At 42.9% G+C, this 7,946-nt stretch overlaps 1 pseudogene across 1 annotated transcript; it reads left to right on the forward strand.

Annotated features, from left to right (window-relative positions):
- The first annotated feature begins 2,034 nt into the window (after nt 1-2,034).
- On the forward strand, nt 2,035-5,988 carry LOC308522944 (mitotic spindle assembly checkpoint protein MAD2A-like; annotated as a pseudogene). Its single transcript has 3 exons — nt 2,035-2,071; nt 2,231-2,259; nt 5,481-5,988. The product of its transcript is annotated as a mitotic spindle assembly checkpoint protein MAD2A-like (transcript).
- The last annotated feature ends 1,958 nt before the right edge of the window (nt 5,989-7,946 follow it).

Below are 7,946 nucleotides of genomic sequence, written 5' to 3' on the forward strand. Positions count from 1 at the left end.
GTGATTCAAGTTTGCAGATGAGCAAACCTAGGCCACAGGTTCCTCCACCTTTATGTTTTTCAAAGATAAATACAAGATGATGAGCGTGGTGAGGACGGCCATATTCACCATGGATAAAACTTTGGACTCAGCTTACAGAACTTGGGCTCAAACTCTGGCCTTGAACAGTATGATTCACCTTCTCATCCAAGAGGAGCAGAATGAGATCCTTATTGTCACTTGGCTTGCCAGACAATATGGATTTTGCCAAGTTTAGTGTATTTCTTCCCCAAACACATTTGCCTTCACAAACCCACACAGCTTTTCACACCATCCTTACAATGAGCTATTTTAATTGCTATCATTTGCAAGATTGCGAGGGGCCAGGGCAGCTTTGTTTGCAGGTATAATAGAAAAAGAGTTTGTTTTGTTTTTGTAATTATTTAAATTTACTTTTAATAACAGTAATTTTAGTGAGCTCTGTTGTGCATGGTAGAAATGCTGTATTAGTAACAGCCAAGGAAAAGGCATTTCATTTTTTACAGATGTTGGTTCAATTTATTGCCAGTAAGAGCACAGCTCCTTCTCCTCAATATCAGTCAACACACTTCAACAAATTAGTCCCCTCGTGCATCTCAGACACTCTGATATAACCCTGAAGACACAGGAGCGAACAATAGCGATGAAGTCATGGAACTTACTGTCAGTTTCATAGCAGATACAGCCAAATAAAATATAAATACAATGTAATTTCAGTGTTTGGTTTCTTGAGCTGGTGTTGGCTACACAGGTGTGTCCAATCAGTAAACATTCAATGAATTGTGGACTTCTATCTCTGTATTTATGTGTGCATACACACAAATGTCTATACACACACACTTATCTCTTTATCTAAAAGCTAAAAACACTTTTCAAATCTAATGACTAAATGTAACATATTATTGTATACCAGGGAAAGAGAAACTTTTCTAGGTTCTGAAGATAATTCCCTTAAAACAACCTGCCACAGGCAGAGTATGCTGAACAAACAGAAAGAGAAAATGTACAAGATGAAGAGCTTCATATGCAGCTAAAATGACCATCTATTATATTGGTGAATGTAAAACCCTATATAATAAAAACCTAATATGCTAAGTGTCCAGTCATCTGGTCTGCCGTTCAACCAATCAAAGCATAATATGCTAATGATATGCTAAGGCTGTTCAACTGCTCGCTATGACATGCACTGACCATCAAGGGGCAGATGCTCTGACCGGTAGGTTAGCTTGCTGCTAGGGTCTGGCTGATCAGGTCTGAGCAAGACAGGCCGGACATGCCCTGGAGCTCTCCCGCAGTCCCTCTACAGCTGGCCAACCTCCCACATCCCTCCCCGGCCCCAATCATGCACTGGTGGGGTCCCTCAGCCTGGCCTATGCTCGCAATCCAGGACCCCCTAGGGGGTGTCAGAGAGCCAGTTTTGGCCCTATCCCACAGGCCAGGTCAAGGGACCCCACTGGTACACGAATTTGTGCACCGGGACTCTAATAAATAAATAAATAAAAAGGCAAGGATTCTCCAAGTAATGTTTTGGAGTGTTTCAGAGATTCTAGTCAATTAAACGGTCTTAAAGGGAGTGTGTCTGAAAGCAAGGCCTTCTGAACTGTCTGAAATACAGACTATGTCAGGGATGTATGACGAAGGGTTGGGGATGCTGACCTTTAACAAAGAGACAGCCAGCTATTTCTCCAGGATGACTGGGTTGTTTTGGATATGCAGTCTAAAGGTAAATCACATGCAAGTCCCCAGAAACAAAGGAGAGGCAGCTCTTTTCATAGCAAAGAGGAAGTCAGAGAGCTATTACAGAGTTCTTCCTGTTGGGCCCCACAAATGACATAGGGGGTGAGAGCTCCCCTTCCTGGCCTCATGACTTCATTTTAATTGAGGTTTCTGTTTGTTAAATTTTTTAAATATATGTTTTTATTTAGAGAGAGAGAGGAAAGGAGAAGGAGAGAAAGAGATAGAAACATCGGTGGGAGAGAAACATCATTGATCAGTCTGTTAAATTTTACTGTAAGCATGTTTGACACAGAAGCTGGCCTAGACAGACTACCAGGTGAGTCCAAGCAAAGCTTCGGGGACCCTGCTGTGGTCCCAGGAAAGAGCAGAGGCCAGGATTCAGCAAAATCAGAGCAGAGCGGCGAGAAGCACCAGGGGTGGCTGGTTAAACGGGTGCTGCCTCCTGTTTGCAGGATCTCTTTTCTGTTTATTTCAGGATCCAAGCAGAGATTTCAGGGTCAGAAGGTGTGTCCAGCTGCCACGCACTAGTGACAAAGAAGAGCAAAGGGGAATATCAAGGTCAAAGTCTAGGGGCTGAAGAAATGGGAGAAGATGGAGGCAAAACAAGCAGGCAGATTATAGGGTGATGGCTAACCCCAAACTCACTCTGGGAGGTTGAGACTTCTGCAGTCAGCCAAGAGAGAGTAGCAGGGCTGGAGTTTACATTCCCACCAAAACAAACAAAACCAAAACCTAACACACTGAGCAAAACATTTGAAAGGACAGTTTTCAGACCTTCCCCAGGAGGCAGCACTGGGAGTGAGAGACTGAATACACAAACCCTGGTCAGACTACACATAAAAATCAAACTCTGACCCACAACCTGCAGCCACCAGCACAGGAGGCCAACCTACCATCTGCAGTAACCAGTCCCTAGGAAGTGAGACCTCCATCTCTAGCAACCTGTCCAGGAAGCCAAACAATAACCCTTGTAATAATCAGCCCCAAATAGCCAAGACTTAGGTAATAAATGACAGCTTCTCTGATTTTTGTCCCCACCTCCAACTCAAAACCAACCAGAGAAAGCCAAATTTTGTACTCCTAACCAACCAGACAAGATGCCCAAAATCTAGTTAGTCTTCCTACAGCTTCTCCACACCTATAGCCTCCAGGCAGAAGATTTGCTTGTTCCATTTGTGAGATCTTTATTTATAATTTTCACACAGGTGGGTGATGTGCTGAGTCCCATGACCACCCCAGCTCACTGCCAATGGAGAGATTTCTGGCCACAGCACAAGAGGGCACTGGAGTGGAACAGAAAGAGCGAGAGTCTGGGGAGGACAGGCTGGCTGGTGATGAAGCAAAATCTAGGAGAGGAGAGAACTACACAGAGAGATCATCCATTTAGCACATGGGCAACTGGAGCTAAGTGCCCTGGGGACATTTGAAGGCTGTATAGAGCACCTCAGTTACCCTGGCCAGAGGGTGAGGAATCTGGAGTATTTATCCTCCCATTCCTCCTCCACCAGGGGCTGAAGGCTAGGTCTTAAACATCAACTCCCCAGTATTTGTGACCTGCTCTCCTTCCAGGGTAGAAAAAAGCCTAGAGAGAGTCACAGCTGAAATATGGATAAGGCACTGATAGTGACTGAGTTACCTTTTCATTTCTAATTTGCTAAGAGTTACTTTTATCATGAATTGGCAATGAACTTTATTAAATGTCTTTTACACATCCCCTGCAGGCCTAAGCTGGCAGTCAGACATCCCTCTGACAGCCCAGGAGCCCTTGGGGGATGTCCGACTGATGGATTAGGCCCACTCCTCCCAGGGAGTGGGCCTGAGCCACAGTCGGACATCCTTAGCGCTGCCAAGGAGGCGGGAGAGGCTCCCTTCACCTCCGCTGTGCTCGTAGCCATCAGCCTGGCTTGTGGCTGAGCAGAGCTCCCCTGTGGGAGTGCACTGACCACCAGGGGGCAGCTCCTGCATTGAGCGTCTGCCCCGTGGTGGTCAGTGTGCATCATAGTGACCAGTCGTTCTGGTGGTTCTGCTGTTAGGGTCAATTTGCATATTACCCTTTTATTATATAGAATTGGCATGATCATGTTTTCTTTTCACTTTTATTCTATTAATGTAGTGATTCATTTCAAAGGTTAAACCAACCCTGCTTCCTAAAATAAATCCAACTTGTTTCTGATTGTCATTTTTATATATTGCTGATACTCACTATGTACTTCAAAATATACCATACATCATAAAGTATATATGATTTAAAGTATTTGATAACATTTTATTTAGGGCTTTTTGCATCTTTAGTTATGAGGGTAATTGACCTGAACTTGTCTTTCATTCTAGTGTTTTTGTCAGGTTTTGTCATTTAGTGATTCTGGACTTATAAAATGAGCTAGGAAGTAGGCCAGCATTTTCTATTTTTTTGGAAAAGTTTATATAAAAATGGAAAAAAGAATCTGCCAGTAAATCCTTCTGGTTCTGGAGATTTGGGGAGTGTGTTTAATTACAAATTTGAGTTTTTTCCTAAAAATAGTAGTATTTTGGTTTTCTACTTCTAAATCTGCTTTTGGCAACTTGTGTTTATCTAAATTGAAAATATGTGTACAGTGATGGTTGGCAAAATATCAAAGATAACTAAATTTAATTATTATTGCATATATCTGAATGATATGTTGATGGGCTAGTAATTTTGGGGAGAGTAAAATAATAAAGACCATGTAATTAATAAACGATTATATATTTATTTCATGAAATTTATTTTCTTGGCTTTCTTTTAATGGAGTCACTAGTTATGCTTCCATAATTAAAATTTTTACATAATTTGTGTTCTGTTGCCACGAATGCCAAATGAAGCAGACTTTCTTGAATCATTATAGTTATTGCATTGACTTAAATTAATTCCAACTTGGAGAAACTATTCTACCAAGAGAATAGCAACTGGAATGTCAATAAGAATATTAAAGAAATTTTTATATTCAGTAATGAACCATAAAATTGACATATCATGATGCATACATCATAATGTGTTGGGATAAATTGTCTTTATCCAGAAAATTTTATGAAATATTTTGTATTATTATATAAATTACTATAATTTATGTTACGATTTTCACCATGTACATCTACACAGTATTGTAGTTTTCCTTCTTCCAAATTTAAAAAATTTGGTATTATTATGAAGAAAGTTGAAAATAGCAGGCATATTTCTCAATTTACTTAAATCTCTTTAATTAAGATTATACTGTAGCTTGATGTTTAATGGCCAGAATACAGTCTCTATAGAAACTGGGTTGGGGATTCTTTGTATCTGAATCTTTTCCTTTATAGTTATGTGAACATTTTTATTTTAAAAAATTCTCTTATGAGGTGACGGTGTGCTGCATGTTACTTTTGGAACCAGTGGGTGGCTGTGGAGCTCCCTGGTCTCCATGTGCAGTGGGCATGCACCATGTCTGTGGGGGTGGCCTGGTGAGGCAGCTCTCCCTGAGCAAGGCATCAGTCACCTTGTATCCTGGCATGAGTTCTTCTCATTTAATATCAACAGCATCTATAATAATAAAAGTATAATATGCTAATTAGACCAGATATCCTTCCAGGTGACCTTCTGGACAAAGCCGGGCTGTGAGGGAAGCCTAGGTCCCGGGTGCCAGAGGGAAGCCGGTGCTAGCAGCTGGGGGAAGGAAGGCCTACTCTTGCACAAATTCTGTGCATCAGGCCTCTAGTTTTATATAAAATAGTGTGACATATGTCCATCTGAAACCTTTACTCGAGTGCAGAAATATGGACTTACCTTGCTTGTAACTACTGATCCTGAGCTCATGAAATACCTAAACAATGTAGAGATTGGTTATACAAGTGTTCAGTGCAGAAAAAGGTGGGGGGTCATCTCGAATACTGAAAGTGGAGAGGTCCTTGAAAGATGGCAGTTTGATTATGGAGTGCGGCAAGACTGCCAAAGATGACAGAACACCCAGAGGAAAGTTTCAGAAAACTTCCCCAGGTAAAATCGATTCGGTGATCAGCCAGATTGCAGCTCCAGTGACATTTCTGCTGCTGTTGGATGTTTCTTGTTCATTTGATCCACTGATTTATACCAACAAAGATTTGGTTGTACCTGAAAAGTGGAAAGGAGAGTCGGGACCACAGTTCATTACCAATTCTGAGCAAGTCCGTCTGCATTCCTTCTCTACTACAATCCACAAAGTAAACAGCATGGTGACCGACAAAATCCCTGTCTATGACTGAGGATGAGACAAGAACAATAATGGAATTCTCAATTGTGTTTCCTGAAACCAAGTCAACTACAGTTCATGTTTTATTTCATTGATTAATTTTTAGATGGGGAAAAGATAACATTATACTGTACTGAACCATGCATACTTGTTCTATTTTTTGGTATTTGTTTGACTTTCTATAGGGTTGACATAATTTATTACATACTGCTCAAAGGGAACCAGCAGATTACATCAGCCCTGTAATGTCAATTCTCTGAAGATGGTAACTGTAGATGGAAAAACTTCTGCTCTAAAGCTAACTGCCTTTCTCAGTCAGACCTTTTAGGTCAAGTAGCTTGACTCAGAATATAGGTAAATAGAAAACACCCCTCAGAAAGGAACAGACAGTCCAGGAGAACTTGACCCAAGGCTTAATTCTGCCTTAAGGCTGACCCTGGAGATTTGATTTTTCTCCAAGAGAATAAACAGTCAACTTTGGTGAGAGTTGCACTCTGCTGGCCTAAGACTTCCCTCCTTACTAGTTTTCTCCTGCTTCCCATAAGCCCTCCCTGGAAAGTCATTTTAGTAGGGACACAAATCAGGGTGTTCTGTGAAGGGGCAGTGGCTAGTTTAGTGAAGCACTTCGGACATTTGGTTTCCCAACAACTTTTTAGGAATAAACAAGTCTAACGTAACTTTGACTTGTGATATTCTATTGTTTTGTAGGAGAAGAGTCATAGACTGCCAATGTTTCATCTGACCAAAAGAACGAGTGAGATCGGTCCACATAAACCGGCCCTCAGGTTTCATAGGCACACGCGCGCCCTGTGGGGGGACACTGCAGAGGATGTGCCCCAGGAGGAGAAGGTCCATCCTCACTGCAGAGAATGCGGAGCAGGCGGAAGACTCCCTCACACTAGCCCGTCTTTGGTCTCATGTTATTATTTGCGTGCAGCAATAACCCTCTCCGGCATCTGCTAGGAAGCGTCTCCCCCACTCTCTTCCCATCGTGCATAACATAATGAGTTTTCAAAGGGAGAATGACTTCTCTTTTGGCATGTGGAGCGTTTGTTTATAGCTGGGCTTGCAAAAAAGAATCTGGGATTATTTATTCATAATATGCACGTTGCTAAATAACAGATGGTCTGCAAAATAGTATCTTTTGCAACGAAAAAAAAAATGGTTGCGTTTTTAGTGCCTAATGTGGAAGGAGTCTCATGTTTTAGAAAAAAGTCCTTCACAGGACACCAGACTGACAAGACCAGGCAAATACCTCCAAGAGCACAAAGATCCATGTAAAAACCAGGAGGTCCTCTGTCTTGACGTGGTGGTTCCACCCCTGTGATTGCTGTTTCTGCGACATGGAAGAACAGTGACGTGCTGGCGAGGTCCTAGGGCTGGCGCTCATCACTGCGTTTCCCCAAACAACTGAGTAATCGCAATAATAGCAGTTTCATATTAGTTCTGAGGACATGGGCGCCTCATGTCCTCACAGAGAAAAGAGAAGAGAGGAGAGAGGAGGGGACGGCTGGGAGAGGAGAGGGAGGGAAGGGGAGGGAAGAAAAGGGAGAGAAGAAAACAACAGGACAGGCTGCCCTGGATTCTTTGCCTGGAACAGCTGCCTCTCCTCTCTTGGTGGGGATGCTACTTCCAACAACAACTTTTCTGTCTGGGTGTTGTTTGATGTGCTGTCTGTCTGCTCTCAGTGCCAGCAGTGCTCCCTCAGGAGGCCCTGAGCTGTGTGTCTCCTGGGGACATTTGCCTGCTCCCTTACGAAGGAGCGGCCAGCAGCGTAAGGGGGCTCTGAGACAGGACTAACGCAATGGGAGTGCTTGGGAGACACAGGAGATGTGGCCTAAGAGGAGAGAAGCCCCTTTTTTGCTTCAAAGATGAGCTAGTTCTCTGCCTCAGCAGCTTGAGGGGTAGGGCTGAGGGGGAGGGGAGCGAGGAGAGGGAAGCAGGAGAGAATCCTCCGGAAGGTTGAGGAAG

This window comes from Myotis nattereri, assembly GCF_964212035.1.
Source record: "Myotis nattereri genome assembly, chromosome: 8".
Taxonomy (NCBI): Eukaryota; Metazoa; Chordata; class Mammalia; order Chiroptera; family Vespertilionidae; genus Myotis; species Myotis nattereri.